We start from the raw sequence: 27,270 nt of genomic DNA, 5'->3' as shown, positions 1-27,270 counted from the left end.
CTGTCCATAGTGGTTATATCAGTTTAAAATCTTAACAACAGAGGCAAGAGTGCTGAGAATACTTGATCCACACATCTTCCCTGACAGACTCCCACCTCTAAATCTTATTAATTTGGCAAGTTGTTTAATCTCTCTCTCTTTATCTATGAAATGAGACTAGTAAAAATGCTACCTCATTGTTATTAGTAGTAGATAAATTAATACATAAAAAGAAGGAACTTAGAACCATGCCTGGAAAATGTTAATTCCTCAAAAAATGTAAGCTATTGTTGTCATTATTTCATTTGTTTTCTCATAACTGCTCTATGGAGTAAGCAGGATAGTCACTCTTATTACCAAGATATGAAATTGGAAAAACCCAATCCAGGTCTGGGCTTCATTAAATGATATTTAATGAGATTAAATAGCTACAAAGGACCCTGACACAACTAAGTAACTAAACAACAACAAAGATTTAGAATATTTTCCTCTTACATCCTGATGTTCAGTAAGAATTTCAGTTCTGTCTGCCACCATTATCACCAACATTGTTAACACTACCACATAATCAATACCATCATCTTACCTACTATCCCACTGAGATCAAACCTGTGTCAACTGGAATAGGTGATACTACATTGGATATTATTGACTGTGCTTCCATAATGCCTGTGGTGGTTTAATCACTAAGTCGTGTCCGACTCTTGAGACCCTATGGACTATAACCTGCCAGGCTCTTCTGTCCATGGGACTCTCCAGGCAACAAAACTGGAGTAGGTTGCCATTTCATTCTCCAGAGGATCTTCCCAACCCAGGAATTGAACCTGGGTCTCCTGCATTGCAGGCAGATTCTTTACTGACTGAGCTACAAGGGAAGATCCATAATGGGGAATGCCTAGTGAGAGTAAATTAGAGCCTGGTATTAGTAGAGATGCCTCAAGTCTAGGCAAGAAGGACAGATACTAGAAATGGAGAGGTTTTCTTTTTTTCTACCTTATAGTCTTCTAAAATTTCTTCTTTATTTTCACTCATTGTGTGTGAATTTTTTTGTGGGTTTGTGTTTTTGTTTTTTTGTACATCCAGGGGCTTTTCTGATTGGCACCTAGACCTTGAATTATACAGGGTTGGGTATCTGGATTATGTTATGTTCTTCTGAACAATAAGTCTTAATTTTAGAAGGCAGTTAGTTACTTTGGCTTGACTCAGAATCAGAACTCTGTCTTCCTTGTGGTAGATAGCAAATGACCTCCCACTCAATTTATTCAGCTCTCAGCTACTCTATATTTCAAGGCCTCTTTAGGTCTTCCCTGGCCATGTATAGTTTAGCGGTCATCCAAAGTTTTTGGCAGATTTTGTATGTATATGTTCAAGGATTTCACCTTGTGCAGTTCCCTCCCTTCCAGGATAATTCCTCTAAGCTTCTGCTTTGCCGGCCCCAAACTGCATCTGATAGCTCAGATTAGTAAGACGGTGGCTTTCTGCTGCTGTATAGCTATGTAGGCAGTAGCCTGAAAACCTTCAAATCACACTCATGGAAATTCTTCTTTCCTGTAGTTTTGATTTTGGTCACTCTCCAGTTCATATATGTGTGTGTGTGTGTGTGTGTGTGTGTGTGTAGTCCAGATTTTGCAATTATCATCTAAGGAATAGTTCAATCCATCCAGAGTCTCCACTATTTCTGAAACTGCAACACCCTGTTAAGTATCTTTTAATTTAAAATGATTCCACCTTCCCCCATGCTATTTACCCACGGTAGAAATTGAATCTGAGTTGTAAGTACATGAAAGAATTTATAGTATTTTCTCTTCTTCTGAAAATGTTTTATTCTTTCCTTAATAAAAAATTTTAAATGGAAAGATGACTTCAGCAGTGATGCTGCTTACTTCCTATTGCTTGACAAAAGGAGCATGATGTTTTGTTGTTCTACTTTTAATGATATTAAGACTGATTGGCACTTGGTTGGAGATTTTCAACCAGGCCAGGCAGAAATCAGTACCTCAAGGAGGAGTTGAAAGTAGAATGTCTCTCAGTGGGCTGAGTCATTGAAAATGCACAATTGTGGAGCAAAAGAAAAGAAAATAAATTTTGATTTGACATATTATTTTCTGGCTTTTTCTGAGAAACCTGTGAGCTCCGGTCAAGTTAGAACAGAAATAAAATGATGCAATTACTAGGAAAGACCCCAGAGAGCCCTTATATAGAAGAATTGTCAGCAACATTATGGAATACTTAGAATCACTGGAGTTTCCTAACAGGAACGGCCTTATTGGACCCCATATTCAGTGCCAAGAATTTCCTACAGGATATGGTTTTACTTTCCTGTGCTGCCTATTCTTTCCTTACTGGTAGGATGACATCAATAATCCCAAAGGTCCCATAGAGCTCTAATAGTCTGTGATTTATAATCACCATCCCTTCCCAACTGAGGCCATATCTTGAGTTAATAGCTGAACTAAACCAAAGCATGGACCTATTCTTTTCTATCCAGTACTCTTTCCACAAAGGAAAAGCTAATCTTTATTGAGTATGCTGAATATTGTACATGCCACATATAATTTAATCCTTACTTAGCCTATCATAAGGCAGGTGGTAACTCCATTTTTAAAATTATGAAATTAAGGCACAGAAAGCTAAACACTTTAGCAAATGCACCTCCAAAGCATATCTTTAATTTTTTTTTAATTTTACATTGGAGTATCATTGATTAACAACAGTGAATTAGTTTAGGGTATACAGAAAGATATTCAGGTATACATATGTGTGTGTATATATTTTTCAAAAATTCTTTCTCATTTAGATTATTACAGAATATTGAGCAGAGTTCTTTCTGCTGTACAGTAAGTCCTCCTTGTTTATCTTAAACATCTGTGTATGTGTCAGTATCAAACTCTCAGTCTATCCCTCCCCTTACCTTTCCCTCCTAGTAATCATAAGTTCATTCTCTGTGAGTCTGTTCCTGTTTTGTAAATAAATTCATTTGTATCATTAGTTCTAGACTCCACATATAAGCAATATAATCTGATAATTGTCTTTCTCTGACTTCTCTGATTATGGATGGAGGTTCATGACGTTCTACAGGACACAGGGATCAAGACCATCCCCAAGAAAAAGAAATGCAAAAAAGCAAAATGGATGTCTGAGGAGGCCTTACAAATAGCTGTGAAAAGAAGAGAGACAAAAAGCAAAGGAAAAAAGGAAGGATATACACATTTGAATGCAGAATTCCAAAGAATACCAAGGAGAGATAAGAAAGCCTTTCTCAGCGATCACTGCAAAGAAATAGAGGAAAACAATAGAATGGCAATGACTAGAGATCCCTTCCAAAAAAATTAGAGATACTAAGAGAGCATTTCATGCAAAGATGGGCTCAATAAAAGACAGAAATGGTATGGACCTAACAGAAGCAGAAGATATTAAGAAGAGATGGCAAGAATACACAGAAGAACTGTACAAAAAAGATCTTCACTACCCAGATAATCATGATTGCCGGGGACCAGCCCCGGCTGATCCAGGGTATTCGAAGGAGAGACGGCGTAGGCGAAGATCAGGAGACAATTGCTTAATTAAACGTTAATTAAGGATATAAAGAGTAATAGAATGAGGATAGCTCAGTAAAATTCAGTGAAGAAAAGAGGCTGAAATAAGGATAGCTCAGTGAGGAAATTCAGTGGAGAAAAGAGGCTGAAATAAGGATAGCTCAGTGAGGAAATTCAGCGGAGAAAAGAGGCTGAAATAAGGATAGCTCAGTGAGGAACTTTAGTGCAGAAAAGAGGCTGAATAATTCAGCCAGAAGGTAAGAGAAAGAACGACATGGTGAGACCAAGTTTCGGTGAACAAGGCCCGCACTTTATTTTCCAAAGTAGTTTTTATACCTTAAGTTATGCATAGAGGATAATGGGGGAAGGGGTAGAGTCAGGCAGCAAGCCAGGCTTTCTTCCTGCAAACTTATCATATGCAAAAGCTTAGGTGATTTGCATCATCTTCTGGCCCAGAGGCCTGTTAACATTTTAAGACCTTTTCTTCAGAAAACTTATTTTTCTCTAAAGGTGATTGGTCAGGAGCCACCCTCCAAAAGCATTAGATAAAGTTGCATTCCTACAGAGCAAAGGTGTGGTGGGCTATAACAAGAAAAAGAATTAACTCAAGGGTCCCAGGTTACAAACATTAAAGCTACTACTTACACCAATTATATTAATCAATACACTGCCAGGGACACAGCAGGTAAGGGATATGGAAACTTAGCAGCAAACATTGGCCCAACAAGTGAAAATCCCTTCACCAATACAATTTCTAATCAATCTTTTAACTATTCAAAAGAATCTGTGTTTACACAGTTTAGAACATCTCCTGCCTCTCACAGTTGGGAGGCTCTGAACAATCACATGTGGCCGGAAAAACCTATTCAGGCAGGCTAGACGATTTCCAAAGGAGTTTGTAGGTTAAACACTGTCACACCCAGGAATTATTAACTGGAGCTGTAAGCTAACTCTTTTTCAGAGAGAGGTAGTGGGGGACAGCCCCCCGTAAAGTCAGAGGTGTAGGTGAAAGCACAAAGCAGAAAGTAGGCAGACTCTGGTTTTGGGGGTAGATTGCTCGAGAATTTCCAGGGAGACTCCTGAGGCTTGATCCCGCCTTTGCGTATGCCACGCCTCCTTCCTCATGACCTTTGCCAGAGGCGGAGCTCGCTCCCCACACATGATGGTGTGATCACTCACCTAGAGCCAGACATCCTGGAATGGGAAGTCAGGAAGGCCTTAGGAAGCATCACTATGAACAGAGCTAGTGAAGGTGATGGAATTCCAGTTGAGCTATTTCAAATCCTAAAAGATAATGCTGTGAAAGTGCTGCATTCAATATGCCAGCAAATTTGGAAAACTCAGCAGTGGCCACAGGACTGGAAAAGGTCAGTTTTCATTCCAATCCCAAAGAAAGGCAATGCCAAGAATGCTCAAACTACCACACAATTGCACTCATCTCACACGCTAGTAAAGTAATGCTCAAAATTCTCCAAGCCAGGCTTCAACAATATGTGAACTGTGAACTTCCAGATGTTCAAGCTGGTTTTAGAAAAGGCAGAGGAACCAGAGATCAAATTGCCACCATCCACTGGATCATAGAAAAAGCAAGAGAGTTCCAAAAAAACATCTATTACTACTTTATTGACTATGCCAAAGCCTTTGACTGTGTGGACCACAACAAACTGTGGAAAATTCTGAAAGAGATGGGAATACCAGAGCACCTTACCTGCCTCTTGAGAAATCTGTACGCAGGTCAGGAAGCAACAGTTAGAACTGGACATGGAACAACAGACTGGTTCCAAATGGGAAAAGGAGTATGTCAAGGCTGTTATTGTCACCCTGCTTATTTAACTTCTATGCAGAGTACATCATGAGAAACACTGGGATGGATGAAACAAGCTGGAATCAACATTGCCAGGAGAAATATCAATAACCTCAGATATGCAGATGACACCACCCTTATGGCAGAAAGTGAAGAGGAACTAAAGAGCCTCTTGATGAAAGTGAAAGAGGAGAGTGAAAAAGTTGGCTTAAAACTCAACATTCAGAAAACCAAGATCATGGTATCTGGTCCCATCACTTCATGGCAGATAGATGGAGAAACAGTGGAAACAGTGGCAGACTTTATTTTTGGGGGCTTCAAAATTACTGCAGGTGGTGACTGCAGCCATGAAATTAAAAGACATTTATCCCTTTGGAGAAAAGTTTTGACCAACCTAGACAGCATATTAAAAAGCAGAGACATTACTTTGCCAACAAAGGTCCATCTAGTCAAGGCTATGGTTTTTCCAGTACTCGTGTATAGATGTGAGAGTTGGACTATAAAGAAAGCTGAGCACCTAAGGTTTGATGCTTTTGAACTGTGGTGTTGGAGAAAACTCTTGAGAGTCCCTTGGACTGCAAGGAGATCCAACCAGTCCATCCTAAAGGAAATCAGTCCTGAATATTCATTGGAAGGACTGATGTTGAAGCTGAAACTCCAATACTTTGGCCCCCTGATGCTAAGAGCTGACTCATTTGATAAGACCCTGATGCTGGGAAAGATTGAAGGCAGGAGGAGAAGGGGACGACAGAGGATGAGATGGTTGGATGGCATCACTGATTCAATGCACATGAGTTTGGGTAAACTCCAGGAATTGGTGATAGACAGCGAGGCCCAGCATGCTGCGGTCCATGGGGTCGCAAACAGACATGACTGAGTGACTGAACTGAACTGACTTACTTCATGTAGTATGATAATATCCAGATCCATCCATGTTGCTGCAAATGGCATTGTTTCGTTCTTTTTAATGACCCAGTAATATTCCATTGCATATATGTACCTCTTCTTCTTTATCCATTGATCTTTTAAAGGATATTTAGATTGTTTTCATGTCTTCGCTGTTATAAACAGTGCTACCAAGCACACTGAAGTGCATGTATCCTTTCAAAACATGCTTTTCTCCAGGTACATGCCTAGGAGTGGGATTCCTTAATCATATTGTAGCCCTGTGTTTAGGTTTCTGAGGAACCTATTTTCCAAATGCTTGCACCAACTTACATTCCCACTAACAGTGTAGGGGAGTTCCTATGACTCCATACCCTCTCTAGCATTTATTCTTTGTTGACTTTTTTCATGATGACTTTCCTTCATGGTGTGAAGTAATATCACATTATGGCTTTTACTTGCATTTCTGAGCATCCTTTAATGTACCTCTTGGCCGTCTGTGTGTCTTCTTTGGAGAAATGTATATTTAGGTGCTGGTGGTGTTCAGTCGCTCAGTCATGTCCAACGCTATGCAACCCCATGGACTACAGCACCCCAGGCTTTCCTGTGCTTTACTATCTTCCAGAGTTTGCTAAAATTCATGTCCATTGAGTCAGTGATATTGTCTAACCATCTCCTCACCCTCTGCTCCTTTTGCCTGCTATCATTCCCAATATTAGCATCAAGGTCTTTTCCAATGTGTTGGGTCTTATCAGGAAGCCAAAGTATTGGAGCTTCAGCATCAACCCTTCAAATGAATTTTCAGGGTTGATTTCATTTAGGGTTGACTGGTTTGATCTCCTTGCAGTCCAAGGGAATCTCAAGAGTCATCTTTAGCAGCAGTTTGAAACCATCAATTCTTTGATGCTCAGCCTGCCTTGTTGCTCTTACCCTTCTCCATCAGAGGGCAGACAGACTGAAAACCACAATCACAGGAAACTAACCAATCTGATCACATGGACCACTGCTGCTGCTGCTGCTAAGTCGCTTCAGTCATGTCCGACTCTGTGTGACCCAATAGACTGCAGCCCACCAGGCTCCCCCATCCCCGGGATTCTCCAGGCAAGAGCAGTGGAGTGGGTTGTCATTTCCTTCTCCAGTGCATGAAAGTGAAAAGTGAAAGTGAAGTCGCTCAGTTGTGTCTGACCCTCAGTGACCCCATGGACTGCAGCCTTCCAGGCTCCTCCATCCATGGGATTTTCCAGGCAAGAGTACTGGAGTGGGGTGCCATTGCCTTCTCCACACATGGACCACAGCCTTGTCTAACTCAATGAAACTAGGAGCCATTCCAGGCAGGGCCACCCAAGACAAATGGATTATGGTGGAGAGTTCTGACAAAACATGGTCCATTGGAGAAGGGAATGGCAAACCACTTTAGTATTCTTGCCTTGAGAACCAAATGAACAGTATGAAAAGGCAAAAATTAAGACACTGAAAGATGAACTCCCCAGGTTGGTAGGTGCCCAATATGCTACTGGAGATTAGTGGGAAAATAAGCCCAAAAAGAATGAAGAGACGGAACCAAAGCAAAAACAACACCCAGTTGTAGATGCAACTGGTGATGAAAATAAAGCCCAATGCTGTAAAGAGAAGTATTGCATAGGAACCTGAAATGTTAGGTCCATGAATCAAGGCAAATTGGAAGTGGTCAAACAGGAGGTGGCAAGGGTAAACATCAATATTTTAGGAATCAACAAATTAAAATGGACTGGAATTGGTGTTTAACTCAAATGACCATTATATCTACTACAGTAGGCAAGAATTCCTTAGAAGAAATGGAGTAGCCATCATAGTCAACAAAAGAGTCCAAAATGCAGTACTTGGATGCAATCTCAAAAATGACAGAATGATCTCTGTTTGTGTCTATGGCAAACCATTCAATATCACAGTATCCAAGTCTATGCCCTGACCAGTAATGCTGAAGAAGCTGAAGTTGAATGGTTATGAAGACCTACAAGACCTTCTAGAACTAACAACAAAAAAGATGTCCTTTTCAATATAGGGGACTGGAATGGAAAAATAGGAAGTTCAAGAAATACCTGGAGTAATAGGCAAATTTGGCCTTGGAGTATGGAATGAAGCAGGGCAAAGGCTAATAGTTTTGCCAAAAGAACACACTGGTCATAGCAAACACCCTCTTCCAACAACATAAGAGAAGACTCTACACATGGACATCACCAGATGGTCAATACTGAAATCATATTGATAATATTCTTTGCAGCCAAAGATGGAGAAGTTCTATACAGTCAGCAAAAACAAGACTAGGAGCTGACTTTGGCTCAGATCATGAACTCCTTATTGCCAAATTCAGACTTAAATTGAAGAAAGTAGGGAAAACTGCTAGACCACTCAGGTATGACCTAAATCAAATCCCTTACAACTATACAGTGGAAGTGACAAATAGATTCAAGGAATTAGATCTGATAGACAGAGTGCTCGATGAACTATGGACAGAGGTTCGTGACATTGTACAGGAGGCAGGGATCAAGACCATCCCCAAGAAAAAGAAATGTAAAAAGGCAAAATGGTTGTCTGAGGAGGCCTTACAAATAGCTATGAATAGAAGAGAAGCAAAAGGCAAAGGAGAAATGGAAAGATATAGGCATCTGAATGCAGAGTTCCAAAGAATACCAAGGAGAGATAAGAAAGCCTTCCTCAGTGATCAATGCAAAGAAATAGAGGAAAACAATAAAATGGGAAAGTCTAGAGATCACTTCAAGAAAATTAGAATACCAAGAGAGCATTTCATGCAAAGATGAGCTCAATAAAAGACAAAAATGGTATGGACCTAACAGAAGCAGAAGATATTAAGAAGAGGTGGCAAGAATACACAGAAGAGCTATACAAAAAAAGATCTTCACGACCCAGATACTCACGATGGTGTGATCACTCACCTAGAACCAGACATCCTGGAATGGGAAGTCAAGTAGGCCTTAGGAAGCATCACTAGGAACAAAGCTAGTGGAGGTGATAGAATTCCAGTTGAGCTATTTCATATCCTAAAAGATAATGCTGTGAAAGTGCTGCATTCAATATGCCAGCAATTTTTGAAAACTCAGCAGTGCCTGCAGGACTGGAAAAGGTCAGCTTTCATTCCGATCACAAAGAAAGGCAACGCCAAAGAATGCTCAAGCTACTACACAGTTGCACTCATCTCACACGCTAGTAAAGTAATGCTCAAAATTCTCCACGCCAGGCTACAACAGTACATAAACTCTGAACTTCCAGATGTTCAAGCTGGATTTAGAAAAGGCAGAGGAACCAGAAATCAAATTGCCACCATCCACTGGATCATTGAAAAAGCAAGAGAGTTCCAGAAAAACGTCTATTACTGCTTTATTGACTATGCCAAAGCCTTTGACTGTGTGGACCACAATAAACTGTGGAAAATTCTGAAAGAGATGGGAATACCAGACCACCTTACCTGCCTCTTGAGAAATCTGTATGCAGGTCAGGAAGCAACAGTTAGAACTGGACATGGAACAACAGACTGGTTCCAAATAGGGAAAGGAATACATCAAGGCTGTTAATTGTCACCCTGCTTATTTAACTTCTATGCAGAGTACATCATGAGAAACACTGGGCTGGAAGAAGCACAAGCTGGAATCAAGAGTGCCGGGAGAAATATCAGTAATGTCATATATGCAGATGACACCACCCTTATGGCAGAAAGTGAAGATGAATTAAAAAGCCTCCTGATGGAAAAACACCAATACAGTATACTAACGCATATATATGGAATTTAGAAAGATGGTAACGATAACCCTGTATACGAGACAGCAAAAGAGACACTGATGTATAGAACAGTCTTATGGACTCTGTGGGAGAGGGAGAGGGTGGGAAGATTTGGGAGAATGGCATTGAAACATGTGAAATGTCATGTATGAAACGAGATGCCAGTCCAGGTTCAATGCACGATGCTGGATGCTTGGGGCTGGTGCACTGGGACGACCCAGAGGGATGGTATGGGGAGGGAGGAGGGAGGAGGGTTCAGGATGGGGAACACATGTATACCTGTGGTGGATTCATTTTGATATTTGGCAAAACTAATACAATTATGTAAGGTTTAAAAATAAAATTAATTATAAAAATAATAATAAAAAAAAAAGCCTCCTGATGAAAGTGAAAGAGGAGAATGAAAAAGTTGGCTTAAAGCTCAACATTCAGAAAATGAAGATCACGGCATCTGGTCCCATCAGTTCATGGCAGGTAGATGGGGAAACAATGATAGGCTTTATTTTGGGGGGCTCCAAAATCACTGCCTATGGTGACTGCAGCCCTGATAGGAAAAGATGCTCTCTCCTTGAAAAAAAGTTATGACCAACTTCGAGAGCATATTTAAGAAGCAGAGACATTACTTTGCCAACAAAGGTCCATCTTATCAAAGCTATGGTTTTTCCATAGTCATATATGGATGTGAGAGTTGGACTGTGAAGAAAGCTGAGTGCCAAAGAATTGATGCTTTTGAACTGTGGTGTTGGAGAAGACTCTTGAGAGTCTCTTTGACTGGAAGGAGATCAAACCAGTCAATCCTAAAGGAAATCAGTCCTGAATATTCATTGGAAGAACTGATGTTGAAGCTGAAACTCCAATACTTTGCCCACCTGATGTGAAAAACTGATTCATTTGAAAAGACCCTGATGCTGGGAAAGAATGAAAGCAGGAGGAGAAGGGGACGACAGAGGATGAGGTGGTTGAATGGCTTCACTGACTCAATGGACAAGCGTTTGAGTAAACTCTGGGAGTTGGTGATGGCCAGGCAGTTTTGGCGTGTTGCAGGCCTTGGAGTCACAAAGAGTGAAACACAAGTGAGCTACTGAACTGAATAGCCTGCTTTATGATCCAACTCTCACATCTATATATGACTACTGGAAAAACCTATAGCTTGGACTATACAGACCTTTCTAGGTGATGTCTCTGCTTTTTAATACACTGTCTAGGTTTGTCATAGCTTCCCTTCCAAGGAGCAAGCACCTTTTAATTTAATGGCTGCTGCTGCTGCTGCTGCTAAGTCGCTTCAGTCGTGTCTGACTCTGTGCAACCCCAGAGATGGCAGCCCACCAGGCTCCCCCATCCCTGTGATTCTCCAGGCAAGAACACTGGAGTGGGTTGCCATTTCCATCAACAGTGATCTCAGAGTCCAAGAAAATGGAATCTGTCACTGTCTCCACTTTTCCCTCTTCTATTTGCCATGAACTAATGGGACTGGATGCCTTGATGTTAGTTTTGTGAATGTTGAGTTTTGTTTGTTTCCAATCTTAAGATATTCCTTTAATGTATTTGAGATTAAATGCTACTTCATTAAAAATTTTATTAAACATAGAGACTCTCTCAATATTAGTCAGAATAAATTGAAGAACATAAGAATTACTTTTGAATCTCTTTAGGTCAAGTAAACAATCTATTTATAAAAACTTTATAAGCATGTGGAAAAGTGTTGGTCAGTAATGTCCAACTCTTTGTGACCCCATGGACTGTAGCCCACCACACTCCTCTGTCCATGGGGTTTCCCAGTCAAGAATACTGGAGTGGGTTTCCATTTCCTTCTCCAGTAGGCATGTGGAGTACAAGAGAAAACTTTGAATATTGCATTTACCAAAACAAAATAGTAAAACTAAATTTAGTGACTGTATTTCAAAATTTTAAATGTCAACCAAACTCATTTAAAAAGCAATTATATGCACCCATGGCTGATTCATGTTGACGGATGGCAAAAACCACCACAATATTATAAGTAATTATCCTCCAATTAAAATAAATTAATTTTTAAAAAAGCAATCAGCTTAAGTGTATAACCTTCAATTGATTGTTCAAAATAAAACCATGGTGTTGTATTCTGCTTCTTAGGTAGAATAGTTTCTTTTAACAAAAAAAGTGCACATAGCAGTATAATGTCTGAAATATTAATTTTGATAACTTACTTTATGTCACTCTGTTTCTGATATGTAAAATGAGCTTTCTTCTCAGCTCCTTACTTGGAAAGTGTATTTCATGGCTTAAAATTTTTATTTATTTATTTGTTTTAATTGTAGGTTTATTACTTTATAATATTATGATGGTTTTTGCCATACATCAATATGAATTTGCCATAGTAAAATATGGAGTGCTTCATGAATTTGTCTGTCATCCTTGTGCTGGGGCCACACTAATCTTTGTTTCATTCCAGTGTTAATATGTGTGCTGCCAGAGTACTGAATGTTGTTTTAAGCCAGCTTCTTTGCTCTTCTCTTTTACCTTCATCAAGAGGCTCTTTAGTTCCTCTTCACTTTTTTCCATTAGAGTAGTATCATCTGCATATCAGAGGCTGTTGATATTTTCCAGACAATCTTGATTCCAGCTTGTGATTCGTCCAACCTGGCATTTTGCATGATGTACTCTGAATATAAGTTAAACAGGGTGACAATATATAGCCTAGTCTTGGGCATGTGCTGTACATGCTGAGTCGCCTCCGTCACATCTGACTCTATGTGATCCTATAGACTGTAGCCTGCCAGGCTCCTGTGTCCATGGCATTCTCCAGGCAATACTGGAGTGGATTGCCATGGCCTCCTCCAAGGAATCGTCTTACTACTCCCCTAATTTGAACCAGTCAGTTGTTCCATATAAAATTCTAACTGTTGCTTCTTGACCGGTATACAAGTTTCTCAAGAGACAGGTAAGGTGGTCTGGTATTCCCATCTCTCTCAGAATTTTCCACAGGGTGAAAATTTGTTTGTTGTGAGCCACACAGTCAAAGGCTTTAACATAGTCAATTAAGCAGAGGTAGATGTTTTTCTGGAATTTCCTAGCTCTCTCTATGGTTCAGGGTATGTTGGCAATTTGATCTCTGGTTCCTCCGCCTTTTCTAAATCCAGCTTGTACACCTGGAATTTCTTGGTTCATGTACTACTGAAGCCTGGCTTGAAGGATTTTGAGTATAATCTTACTAGTATGTGAAAGGAGCTCAACTGTACAGTAGTTTGAACATTATTTGACATTGCCCTTCTTTGGAATTGGAAAGAAAACTGCCTTTTTCCAGTTCTGTGGCTACTGCTGAGCTTTCCAAATTTGCTGACATACCAAGTGCAGCACTTTAACAGCATCATCTTTTAGGATTTGAAATAGCTGGAATTTTGTCACCTCCACTACCTTTGTTTGTAGTAATAATTTTAAGGCATAACTTGATTTCACACTTCAGGATGTCTGGCTCTAGATGAGTGACCACACCAACGTGGTTTTCCGGGTCATTAAGACCTTTTTTTTGGTACAATTCTTCTGTGTATTCTTGCCACCTCTTATTAGTCTCTTTTGGTTCTGTTAGATCCTTATGGCTTCTGTCCTTTATCATGCCTATCCTTGAGTGAAATGTTCCCTTGGTATCAGCTATTTGTACATTTTATTTGTAATTGGAGATTAATTGCAAGTAGGCCACATCATTTTCAATTTGGGGTTGCAAAAGAACCACATTCTGTGGGTTGTCTTTACATTTTATTTAAGATTTCTTTTGTTGCACAAAAGCTTTTGAGCTTATTAGGTCCCATTTGATTATTTTTGTTATCTTCATTACTCTAGGAAATAGACCACAAAAGATATTGCTACAGTTTATGTCACATAGCCTTTTGCCTGTGTTTTCCTTTAAGAGTTTTATGGTATCCATTCCTACATTTAGATGGTTAATCCATTTTGAGCTTACTTTTGTGTATGGTGCTAACTAAGAATGTTCTAAAGTTGTTTTTTTACTTATAGCTGTTCAGTTTTCCAAGCATTTATTGAAGAGACTTTCTTTTCTCTATTTATATTCATGCCTCCTTTATCTTAGATTAATTGACTATAAGTGTATGGATGTATTTCTGGGCTTTCTTTCCTGTTCCATTGATCTATATTTCTATTTTGTGCCAGTATTATATTGTTTTGATGGCTGTACCTTTGTAGTATTGTCTGAAGTCAAGGACCCTGATTCCTCCAGCTCCATTTTTGTTTCTCAATATTGCTTTGGCTATTTGGGGTCTTTTGTGTTTCCATACAAATTTTAACATTTTTTTGTTCCAGTTTTGTGAAAATTGCCACTGGTAATTGGTAGGGATTGTATTGAATCTGTAGATTGCCTTGGGTAGTATAGTCATTTTGAAAATATAAACCGTTCCAATCCAAGAAGATATTTTAGTCTTTCCATCTTTCTGTGTCACCTTTCACTTCCTTTATTGGCATCTTAGAGCTTTTGGAGTACAGGTCTTTTGTGTCATTGGAAGTGAAAAATGAAAGTTGCTCAGTCGTGTCTGACTCTTTGTGACCCCATGGACTATACAGTCCATGGAATTCTCCAGGCCAGAATACTGGAGTGGGTAGCCTATCCCTTCTCCAGGGGATCTTCCCAACCGAGGAATCGAACCGGGGTCTCCAGCATTGCAGGCAGATTCTTTTCTAGCTGAGCTACTGGGGAAGCCCCTTTGTGTCCTTAGGTAGGTTGATTCCTAAGTATTTTATTTGTTTTGATGTGATAGTGAGTGGGATTGTTTCTTTAATTTCTCTTTCTGATCTTTCATTTTTAGCATATAAAATGCAATGGATTTATGTGTATTAATTTTGTATCCTACAACTTTATTGAATTCATTGAGCTCTAGTACTTTTCTGGTAGCATCTTTAGGATTTTCTATGTATGGTATCATATCATTTGCAAACAGTGACAGTTTTACTTCTTCTGTTCCAATTTGGATTCTTTTTCTTCTCTGATTGCTGTAGCTATGACTTTCAAACTGTGTTGAATAAGTTGTGAGCATGGACATCCTTGTCTTTTTCCTAATCTTAGAGGAAATGCTTTCAGCTTTTCACATTGAATATAATGTTAGCTGAAGATTTTTCATATACGGGCTTTATTATGTTGAGATATGTTCCCTCCATGCCTACTTTCTGGAGAGTTTTTGTCATAAATGGGTGCTGAGTTTTGTTAAAAACATTTTCTGTATCTATTGAAATGATCATATTCTTTTTATTCTTCAATTTATTGATGTGGTATATCACACTGACTGGGGCTTCCCTGCTGAGTCCCATGGTAAAGAATCTGCCTGCAATGTGGGAGACCTGAGTTTGATCCCTGGGTCAGGAAGATCCCCTGGAGAAGGGAATGGCAACCCACTTCAGCATTCTTGCCTGGAGAATCCCATGGACAGAGGAGCTTGCTGGGCTACAATCCATGGGGAGTCACAGAGTCAGACACAACTGAGCAACTAACACTATCACACTGATTGATTTGCAGATTTTGAAAAATCCTTTCATCCCTGGGATAAATCCCACTTGCCCATGGGTTTTTGTTGTCACCATTTAGTTGCTGAGTCGTGTTCACTCTTTGTGACCCTGTGGACTGTAGCCCATCAGGTGAATTCTTTACCACTGAGCCACTAGGGAAGCCCCTGATCATGGGGTATGATCCTTTGAATGTATTGTTGGATTTGGTCTGCTAATACTTTGTTGAGGCTTTCTGTGTCTATGTTCATCAGTGATACTGGCTTATAATTTTCTTTTTTTGTAATATCTTTGTCTGATTTTGGTATTGGGGTGATGGTGACTTCATATAATTAGTTTGGGAATGTTCTCCCTTTGCTATTTTTTGGAAATAGTTTGAGAAGGATAGGTGTTATACTTCTCTAAATGTTTGATATTAATAGAATTTGCCTGTGAAGCCATCTGGTCCTGGACTTTTGTTTGTTGGAAGATTTTCTAATTATAGATCAATTTCAGTACTTGTGATTGGTCTGCTCATATTTTCTATTTATTCCTGGTTCAGACTTGGAAGGGTGTATTTTTCTAGGAATGTGTTCATTTCTTCCAGGTTGTCCATTTTGTTCATATACAGTTGCTTGTGGTAGGATCATAAGAGACTTATTATGATCCTTTGTATTTCTGCAATGTTAGTTGTAACTTTTTTCATTCCTAATTTTATTGATTTGAGTCCTCTCCTTTTTTTTCTCCATGAGTCTAGCTAAAGGTTTATCAATTTTGTTCTGAAAGAACCAGCTTTTAGTTTTATTGATCTTTGCTGTTGTCTTCTTTGTTTCGGTTTCATTTATTTCTGCTTTGATCTTTCTTATTTCTTTCCTTCTACTAACTTAATGGGGGCGGTGGGGGCAGTGGGGGCGGTTGTTGTTCTTTCTCCAGGTGTTTTAGGTGTCTGCTCCTTGTTAATGGAATGCTATAAAAATGTCAATGAAGTTTCTGCTCTAATGTCTCATTTAAGGCCTATGTTTCCTTATTGATGTTCTGTCTGGATGATCTGTCTTTTGATGAAAGTGGGCTTTAAAGTCCCCCACTATTATTGTGTTCCTATTGATTTTTCTTCTTATGGCTATTAGTATTTGCCTTATATATTGAGGTGTTCCTATGTTGCTGCTGCTGCTGCTAAGTTGCTTCAGTCGTGTCTGACTCTGTGCAGCCCCATAGATGGAAGCCTACCAGGCTCCCCTGTCCCTGGGATTCTCAAGGCAAGAACACTGGAGTGGGTTAGGTGCATATATATTTACAGTGTTTATTTCTTCTTGGACTAATCCCATGATCATTATGTAGTGTCCTTATTTGTCTCTTGTAGCAGTTTTTATTTTAAAGTCTATTTTGTCTGACATGAGTATTGCTATTCTAGCTTTTTTTTTAAATTTCCATTTGCATGGAATACATTTTTCCATCCCCTCACTTTCAGTCTGTATGTGTCCATGGATCTGAAGTGAGTCTCTTATAGACAGCATATATACAGATTTTGTTGTTCTATCCATTCAGCCAGTCTTTGTCTTTTGGTTTTTGTCATGCCAATGTCACACCATTTGTCACTCCAATGAATACTCGCCAGAACTATTGCAGCCAGTGTCTTTGTCCCCACAGTGAGCCACAGCCACTTCCTGCCTCTGCAGAAGGGGTATTTGACCCATTTATGTTTAAAGTAATTATTGATATGTATGTTCTTACTGCCATTTTAAAAATTGTTTTGGATTTGTTTTTGTATGCGTTTTTTCTTCCCTTCCTCTTTTGTTCTGTTCTTTTGTAATCTGATGACTAATTTTAATTTTGTGTTTGACTCCTTTTCTTTTCTTTGTATGTATCTATTGTAGATTTTCAGATTGTGATTATCATGAGGTTTTGATATAGAAGTCTATATAAACAAGATTGTTTTAAGTTCCTGGTCTTTTAATTTCAAGTGCATTTCCAGTATACTATATTTGTGCTCTTCTCAAATTGCTGATTTTGATATATTTGTGTGCTGATGATTTCCTACCTTTACTGTATGTTTTCCTTTACCATAAAGCTTTCCCATTTATAATTTTGTTGTTTCTAGTTGTAGGCATTTTTTTCCACCTAGAGAAGTTCCTTTAGTGTTTATTGTAAAGCTGATCTGATGTGGTGGTAAATTCTCTTAGCTTTTGCTTGACTGTAAAACTTTTGACCTCTCTATTGAATCTGAACAAGAGTCTTGTTGGGTAGAATATTCTTGGTTGTAGGTTCTTCCTTTTCATCACTTTAAATTTATCTTGACATTCTGTTCTGGCCTGCAGAGTTTCTGCTGAGAAATCAGTTGATAACCTTATAGGAGTTCCTTTGTAAATTATTTCTTGGTTTTCCTTTGTTTCTTTTAATATTTTCCTTTGTCCTTAATTTTTGTCAGTTTGATTACTATGTGTCTTAGCATGTTCCACCTTAGTTATATCATGCCTGGGTGTCTCTGTGCTTCTTAAACTTTGGTGACTCTTTCCTTTCCCATATTAGGGAAATTTTTAGCTATTATCGCTTAAAATATTTTCTCAGATTATTTCTCTCTCATTTCGCCTTCTGTGACCCCCTATAATGTGAATGTTTGTGCTTTTAATGTTGATTTCTTAGGCTGTCCTCATTTCTTTTCATTCTGTTTTCTTCTGTTCCATGGCAGTGATTTCCACCATTCTGTCTTCCAGCTCACTTATCCATTCTTCTTTCTCAGTTATTCTGGTGTTGATTCCTTCTAGTATATTTTTCATTTTGGTTATTGTTCATCTCTGTTTGTCATTTAGTTCTTCAAGGTCTTTATTAAACATTTCTTATAAATTTATTTTTGATCTGTGCCTCCATTATTTTTTGAGATCTTGGATCATCATTACTCTGAATTCTTTTCTGGGTAGATTTCCTATCTCTACTTCACTTAGCTATTCTAGGATTTTATCTTGTTCCTTCTTCAGAAACATGCCCTGTGCTGTCTTATTTTGTCTAACTTCCTGTGGTTGCAATTTCCTTTCCTCCAGGTGCAGTGTTGTAGTTATTCTTGTTTCTGCTGTCTGCTCCTTGGTGGATGAGGCTGTCTTAGGGGCTTGTGCAGGCTTCTTAGTGAGCAGGACTGGTTCTTGCCCACTGGTGAGTGGAGCTGGGTCTTATCCCTCTGGTGGGCAGGGCTGTTCTCAGAAAGACTTTAAGCACTCTGTCTGCTGATAGGTGAGGCTGTGTTCCTGCCTTGTTGGTTATTTAGCCTCAAGTGTTCCAGCACTGGAGCCTATAGGCTGTTGTGTGGGACTAAGTCTGAAAGAAAGTGGTGGCCTCAAGGTGGGTTCATACCAATGAGTACTCCCAGAACTATCATTGCCAGTGTCTTTATCCCCACAGTGAGCCACAGCCACTTCCCGCCTCTGCAGGAGACCCTCAACACTAGCAGGTAGGTCTGGCCTAATCTTTTATGAGACCATTGCTTTTTTCCCAAGGTACTGATATGAATGAGACCTTGTGTATTCCCTCCCAGAGTGGAGTTTCTGTTTCCCCAAGTTCTATGGAACTCCTGTGATCAAATCCTACTGCCCTTCAAAGCCAGATTCTTGGAGGCTCCTCCTTCCATTGCCAGACCTCCAGGCTGGGGAGAATTATCTGAGGCTCAGAGCTTTCCCTCTGTCTCATTGTGGCTTTCTCTTTGTCTTTAGGTGTCAGGTATCTTTTTTGGTAGGTTTTGGCTTTTTTTTTTTTTTTTTTGGTTGATTGTTGTTCAGTAGTTAGTTGTGATTTTGGTGTTTTCATAGTAAGAGATAAGCTCATGTCCTTCTGCTCCATCATCTTGTCTCTCCAAGCATCTACTCTCTTTCTTCTTGGTTGGTCCTTTGTCAGCACTTGAAAATAGGTCCTTGAGCACACAGATTTCACATGCATATATTCCCCCAAAATATACACTCTGTATCCTTGGGTGCTGTGTCCTCCCAAAGCATATCTTGAGTGCTTTTATTTTTTCTACCAGTACTGTCACTATCATAATCCAAGCCTATGCCAACTCTCACCTAGATTCTTGTAATCTAACTGCTCTATTTTACATTCACTCTTGCCATCCCTCTCCAGTTTCTCCTCTCGGTAACCAAAGTGACCTCTCAAAAATGTAAACCAAATAATGTCACCTTTATATTCAGACTCTCCAGTGGATTTTCATTGCACTTAGAATAAAATGTATTAATAGACTCCATACCTTGGCCTTTGAGGTCCTATGGAACCAGCCTTTATTTTTCTTTCTGATGCTCCCTCTTTCCATGATGTCATAGATGATGCTTATAAAATCCCTGTCTTCATATTCCCTAAACATACTGGTTCTTCTGGGCTCCAACCCTTCACACTGCCCAGCTGTTCCTCTCCAGCATCTTCCCATCTCATTATTCAACTTTCAGCTGGAATATAACCTCAGCAACATCCTTCCTGGCTGTGTAAGCTAAAGAACAAAGTGCCTAACCCCCGCCCGCCCAAGTCCCTGTCTGTGGCATTCATCTATGCTGCTATACTATTTTGTTACCTACACAGTTATCACTATCTGAAATTTTTTTGTTGTTGCTCAGTTGCTAGGTTGTGTCCAACTCCTTGCAACCCCATGTACTGTAGCCTGCCAGGCTGCTCTGTCCATGGATTCACCATATTATTTTTTTTTTTTGTCTCAACCATATTATTTTTTTTGTCTTATCCACTAGAACATATACCCCATATGTTAGTCTAAGTTCCCAAAGAAGCAAGCACCAAGGTGAGATTAGATGTGCAAGGGCTTTAAGTAAGAAAAACGCCCAAGAGGGAAAATGGGAAGGGAACACAGATTTGAGAGAGTCACCAGAACCTGATTCAAGTGTGAACCTGATGGAAGGAGAGAGGGCAAGAAGGGAAGGTTGAAGTGAACTAGACTGCTGTACAGTCTAAGGAATGCTCAGTAAGGCCGTTGATGAGCTCTCAAGTCATAGTTCATCATCTTAAGAATACCATGTCTCCCAAGAAGGGACAGTCACAGCCAGTCACAGGCAGAGAGCAGTCCATTCAAACTGTGATCTGCAACAAAGGATGCAGTAGACTTCAGAGTGCAGAATCTGTACTCTGAATCTGTACTTTTCAGAGTATAGAGGTGCTTGGTCAATTATACTACCATATTTGGAGACCTGTAAGGCACGTTTTTATGCCTGCCACACTTTATAAGAGCAAAGACTGCATGTGCTATCCATTCTCAGAGCTTTCATGATAGCTGACACACAGAAGATATTTAAGACATACTTATGGGACAAATAAATGAATAAACAAAAGAATGAAGAATCTTGCCCAAGATCACATAGGTGGAATTGAATTTGGAAACTAGTTTCTCTAGTTACAGATAACTAAGTGCTTGTTGTTGTTGTTGTTCAGTGGGCCAGTCATGTCCAACTCTTTGTAACCCCATGGACTGTAGTATGCCAGGCCTTCCTGTCCCTCACCATCTCCTAAAGTTGGCCCAAGTTCATGTCCAGTGCATGAGTGATGCCATTCAGCCATCTCATCTTCTGACACCCTCTTCTCCTTCTGCCCTCCGTCTTTCCCAGCATCAGGGACTTTTCCAATGAGTCAGCAGTTCACATCAGGTGACCAAAATACTGGAGCTTCACCTTCAGCATCAGTCCTTCCAATAAGTATTCAGGGTTGATTTCCCCTAAGACTGACCAGTTTGATCTCCTCGTCAAGTCTCTCCTTGACAAGGGGCTCTCAGGAGCCTTCTCTCGCACCACAGTTCAAAGGCGCTGCTACCAGTGTATACTGGTACACTTGTTATACTGTCTCTAAGACTGTTAACTAGAATAAAAGAAAATCAATTATGTACACTTGACCGGACCTTCATGAGATATTTACATCTCTTCTGAAACATTTTGTCCAAATTTTCTATCTATAAGATTGATTTTTTTTGTTGGACCTGACAAAAAACAGAAAAGATTGTATCCATCATGCAAAAAAAGTGTTAACTTCCCTCCCTTATACCAAGTGTGTTAGATGTACAAAGTGGAATATTGTTTTCTTCAAGCATAGTTACAAAGTGGAGGGGAGAAAAAAACAAAACAGAAGACAATGCTCTTCCAGAAAGATTAAGAGTGGGCATCAACCCTGTTACTCTCAGTAAATGTCATGTAGAGAAAAGCAATGCATTCATGTTACCACTGTGTGATATGATAATCAAAAAGTCTGGAATATTTCTATAAAGGAGTTGAATTTTATCACAAAGGACAAACATCTAACTTGACCATCTTACAAAAATGCTCAAAAACAGAAGACACATCTTAAAACAAGCTTCAATGCATGCAAGGCAAGAAAAATAATAGAAACCACATTAAATATTTTTAAATGTTATACTTTGAAGCTGATAGCTTGAGATCAAAGACAGTGGTAAATTGCTTATCTAAAGTATCTTCTACTCAGAAATCTGGATGGCAAAAATAAACAACTTGGCTCTAGGCCTTAATCATTTTCCCTAAAACCAAAACAGAACAGTACTAGTTGTCCAGAGAGTCCAAAGCAGTAAGCAAGGAAAAGTACACTGGTGGTGCATAAGAGAACTTGGTTCAGGGACTTGTATGATGCAAAAGAGCTGGTTTTCTAAAAATAAATCATTGTTTCAAAACCCCGGAGCCTTCATTCTATGTAGTGACTTGGAACCCAGAGAAAAGAATCTCTCTTTGATTAGTCTTGGATCTTTGTTTTGACCCAAGGATCAGAAGGGCCACAGTACTTGGAGACAGGTGAGAAGAAATGAAGTAGAGAGAGATGATTAGTCATAAAAGAAGAGGTGAAATTTGTGATGGGCAGATAACTGATTTGCATAGGTAGAAATTAGGCAAGTGGGAGATGATTTAACATGGTATGAGAGGGAGAGAGGACGGCAGTCTGAATCTGATGAAGGGTTCTAGTGGAGACAAGGGTGTGAATGCAAATTTTGCACAATGCTGTTGTCTTTAATCTTGGTTTATATGCAAATTCATTGACTTCCACCTCAGAGTTACTAAATCAGGATCTCTAGGAATGGGGGCTGCAAACTTTTTTTATTTTAGGATCAACAAGTGATTCGCATGGTCATCCAAGTCTGGCTGACTGGTTCAATTTGAATTTAAGGTCTCCAGTTAGTAGGAAATTAATGTCAGCAAATTCCACTGCCAGTATAAATACAGGTAACTGAAACCAGTAAGAATATCCTTGAGCTTACTTTTTTCATTTACTTGAAGATGTCTTTCTGAAATTTGATTTCATGATGTTGCATTCCCATCTCCTTTAAGTGTCGTAAAGAAGAGTTTAGAGTCAGACTAGGGGTACAACTAAGTATTTCAAAGGGATGATAAAACAGAAAAGAGATGACTATCAAGCCAAATAAATGAAACTGATTCACATTTTTAACAGTTTCATTGAAATATAATTGACATACAAGCAAATGCATATGTGAGTTTTGACATATGTATACAGCTATAGTGGAGAAGGAAATGGCTACCTACTCCAATATTTTTGCTTGGAGGATCTCATGGACAGAGGAACCTGGCCGGCTACAGTCCCTGGAGTCCTAAGAGTCAGACACAACAGTGACTAAACCACCACCACCACCACCACAGAACCATCGCCATAATCCAGATAATGAACGTATCTATGACCCCCCACATTTTCGTTAGGTCCCTTTGAAATCTCTTCCTTCCGACTTTCCCTATTCCTCTGTCTTGTCCACAGGCAACAACTGATCTGCTTTCTATCAATTTAGTTTTCATTTTCTAGAACTTTATGTACTTAGAATCACTGAATGATCTCTTTTGTCTGGCATCTCTTACTAAGTATAATTTTAGATTCATCTATATTCCTGTTTTATCAATAGTTATTTTCTTTCTGTTTCCTAAGCAGTGTGTTATTGTATGGACATTCTAGCTTGTTTATTCACTGGGTGATATGCACTGGGTTGTTTCTGGGTTGGGGCTAGATAGGTCTCTTCATGGACATGTACTTTCATTTTTCTAGGGTGAATATCTAGAACTACAACTAGATTATATGATAAGTATAACCATCACTTTTTAAGAAACTGTCAAACTATGTTCCAAAGTGATTATACCATTTTATATTCCTGCCAGCAATGTCTGAGTTCCAGTTCCTCCACAAGCCAAATACCCCTTGATCATAATAAATTATCATTTTTATATATAGCTGGATTTCATTTGCTAAAATTTTGTTTAGGATTACTACATCTGTGCTTAGGAGGGATACTGATCTGTAGTTTAGTTTTCTCATTTGTCTGTTTTTCGTGTCAGGATAATGCTGGTCTCTAGGATGAATCAGGAAATGTTTTCTCTATCCAATTTAATTTTCTGTAAGAGTTTGTATAAATTTGGTATTATTTCTCCATTAAATGTTTAGTAGATTCATCCATAAAGATCATCTGTGCCTGGTATTTTCTTTGTCAGATATTTTCTAAACTATGAATTAAATTTCTTTCATAAAACTAAAGCTACTCAGGTTATTTATTTCTTCCTGAGTAAATTTTGATAGTCTGTATCTTTTGAGGAATTTGTCAACAGTGGCTTTAAAAGGCAGAAAACAGTGAAGCAGCACATTAGAAAATCTGAGATAAAATTATTTTCTATTCTTGGTCAAACAATTAAGCTTGGGCTTCCCTGGTGGCTCAGTGGTGAAGAATCCACCTGCCAGTTCAGGAGACATGGTTTTGATCCCGGATCTGGATAGTTCCCACATGCTACAGAGCAACTAACCCTGTGCACCACAACTATTAAGCCTGTGCTCTGAAGCCTGGGCGAAGCCTGCGTGCCTAGAGCCCATGCTCCGCAACTAAAGGTTAGCTCACTCTTTGTAACTACAGAATAGCCCTGGAGACCCAGAAGAATAAAAAACAAATAATAAGTAAAATTTTTACAAAACAAGCTTGAGGTAGGATAAAAATATTTCAGTCATGCAAGTTCTTACACTCCAGAAGCTATTGAGGGATATGCTCTACCATAAGAGGTTAAATCAAGAGAGGAAGACAAGATAACCCAGAAATGGGGTATCCAGCATAGGAAATGCTAGAAAACTAGTCGAAGTTAGAGCAAAAGGACTCCAGGATGAAGTGAATAAACTACTCATGCTTTTGTCAGTTCATTTGCTCAGTCATGCCCGACTCTTTGCAACCCCATGGACTGCAGCACACCAGGCCTCCCTGCCCATCACCAACTCCCAGAGTTTACTAAAACTCATGTCCATTGAGTCAGTGATGCCATCCAACCATCTCATCCTCTGTCATTTTTTGACTCTGTCTTCTGTCACGAAAAATAGAATTGAAAGAATTTTTTAGTATCTATTACTATATTGGGGAAAATTAATAAGTACATACATATGTAAAATAGCCAGTGGGAATTTGCTGTATGACTCAGGGGATGCAAAGCTGGTGGTCTGTGATAACCTAGAGGGGTAGGATGTGGAAGGAGGTGGGAGGAGGGTTCAAGAGGGAGGGGACATACGTATACTTAAGGCCGATTCATGTTGATGCATGGCAGAAACCATCACAATATTTTAAAGTAGTTATCTTCTAATTAAAAATTTTAAATATTAAAAAATGTATATAGATAACTAAGCAAATAAAAGAATAAAGCAGTAATGGAGAAAAACAAAATTTTATAAAAAGAAATTATCATACTATATCTGCCAAATAATGAACAATATTTATATAGATATAATCCACTAGCACCACCTGTGAAGCCCAGAGCTATAATTGTTCAGTTGCTAAGTCATGTGCAAATCTATGCAACCCCATGGACTGCAGAACATCAGAGTTTCCAGTCCTTCACTGTCTCCCAGAGTTTGCTCAAACTCATGTCCATGGAGTCAATGATGCCATCCAACCATCTCATCCTCTTTTGTCCCCTTCTCCTCCTGCCCTCAATCATTCCCAGCATCAGGGTCTTTTCCAGTGAGTCAGCTCTTTGTATCAGATAGCCAAAGTATTGGAGCTTCAGCATCAGTCTGAATATCATATTCCAGTGAATATTCAGGGTTGATTTCCTTTAGGATTCACTGGTTTTATCTCCCTGCTGTCTAAGGAACTCTCAAGAGTCTTATCCAGCACCAGAGGTTGAAAGCATCAATTCTTCGGTGCTCAGCCTTCTTTATGGTCCAACTCTCATATCCATACATGACTACTGAAAAGACCATATTTTTGACTATATGGACCTTTGTTGGCAAAGTGATGTCTCTGCTTTTTACTACACTATCTGAATTTGTCATAGCTTTTATTCCTATGAGCAAGCATCTTTTAATTTCATGGCTCCAGTCACACTCTGCAATGATGTTGGAGCTGAAAAAAATAAAGTCTGTCACTGTTTCCATTTTCCCCCCATCTATTTGCCATAATGTGATGTCACCAAATACCATGATCTTAGTTTTTTTGAATGTTGAGTTTTAAACCAGCTTTTTCACTCTTTCACCTTCATCAAGAGGCTCTTTAGTTCCTCTGCTTTCTGCCATTGGGGTAGTATCACTTGCATATCTGAGGTTGTTAATATTTCTCCCAGCAATCTTGATTTCAGCTTGTGATTCATCCAGCCTTGTATTTCACATGATATACTCTGCATATAAGTTAAATAAGGGTGACAATATACAGCCTTGATGTACTCCTTTCCCAATTTTGAACTAGTTTGTTGTTCCATGTCTTGTTCTAACTCTTGTTTTTTGATCTGCATACAGGTTTCTCAGGAGGCAGGTAAGGAGGTTTGGTATTCCCATCTCTTTAAGAATTTTCCACACTTTGTTGTGATCCATACAGTCAAAGTCTTTAGCATAGTCAATGAAGCAGAAGTAGATGTTTTTCTGGAATTCCCTTACTTTTTCTGTGATCCAATGGATATTAGCAATTCAATCTCTGGTTCCTCTGCCTTTTCTAAATCCAGCTTGTACATATGGAAGTTCTCGGTTCACATAATGTTGAAGCACAACTTGAAGGATATTGAACATTACCTTGCTAGCATATGAAATGAATGTAATAATCTGGTAGTTTGAACATTCTTTGGCATTACCTTTCTTTGGAATTGGAATGAAAACTGACCTTTTCCAGTCCCGTGGCCATGGCTGAGTTTTCCAAATTTGCTGGCATATTGAGTGCAGCACTTTAACTATATCATCTTTTAGGATCTGAAATAGCTCGACTGGAATCCCATCACCTCCAGTAGCTTTGTTCGTAGTAATGCTTCCTAATACCCACTTGGCTTTGTATTCCAGTATATCTGGCTCTAGGTGAGTGACCAGATCATCATGGTTATCCAGGTCATTAAGACCATTTTTGTATATAGTTCTTCTGTATATTCTTTCCACCTCTTCTTAATCTCTTCTGCTTCTATTAGGTCCATATCATTTCTGTCCTTTACTGTGCCTATCTTTGCACAAAATGCCCACTTGGTATCTCCAGTTTTCTTGAAAAGATATTTAATCTTTCCCATTCTATTGTTTTCCTCTATTTTTTTGCATTGTTCACTTAAAGCTTTCTTATCTCTCTTTTCTCTCCTCTGGAACTCTTCACTCAGTTGGGTATCTTTCCCTTTCTCCTTTGCCTTTTGCTTCTCTTCTTTTCTCAGTTATTTGTAAGGCATTATTTTGCCTTCTTGCATTTTTTTCCTTTGGGATGGTTTTGGTCACTGCCTCCTGTACAATGTTTCAAACCTCTGTTCATAATCTGTCTCTCATATCTAATTCCTTGAATCTATTTGTCACCTCCATTGTATAATCACAAGGGATGTGATTTAGATCATACCTGAATGGTCTAGTGATTTTCCCTACTTTCTTCCA

The 27,270-nt window shown here is 39.1% G+C and overlaps 1 long non-coding RNA gene and 1 pseudogene across 1 annotated transcript in view; one reads left to right on the top strand and one right to left on the bottom strand.

Moving 5' to 3' along the window:
* LOC133254679 (uncharacterized) overlaps nt 1-27,270 on the top strand; it is a 246,339-nt gene that overhangs the window by 142,079 nt on the left and 76,990 nt on the right. The gene's annotated exons all lie outside the window — the stretch shown is intronic.
* Nucleotides 12,336-12,435, bottom strand: LOC133256280 (U6 spliceosomal RNA; annotated as a pseudogene).

This window comes from Bos javanicus, chromosome 10, assembly GCF_032452875.1.
Source record: "Bos javanicus breed banteng chromosome 10, ARS-OSU_banteng_1.0, whole genome shotgun sequence".
Taxonomy (NCBI): Eukaryota; Metazoa; Chordata; class Mammalia; order Artiodactyla; family Bovidae; genus Bos; species Bos javanicus.
Note: the sequence above shows the minus strand (reverse complement) of the source record. Positions and strands in the feature narration are given on the sequence as shown.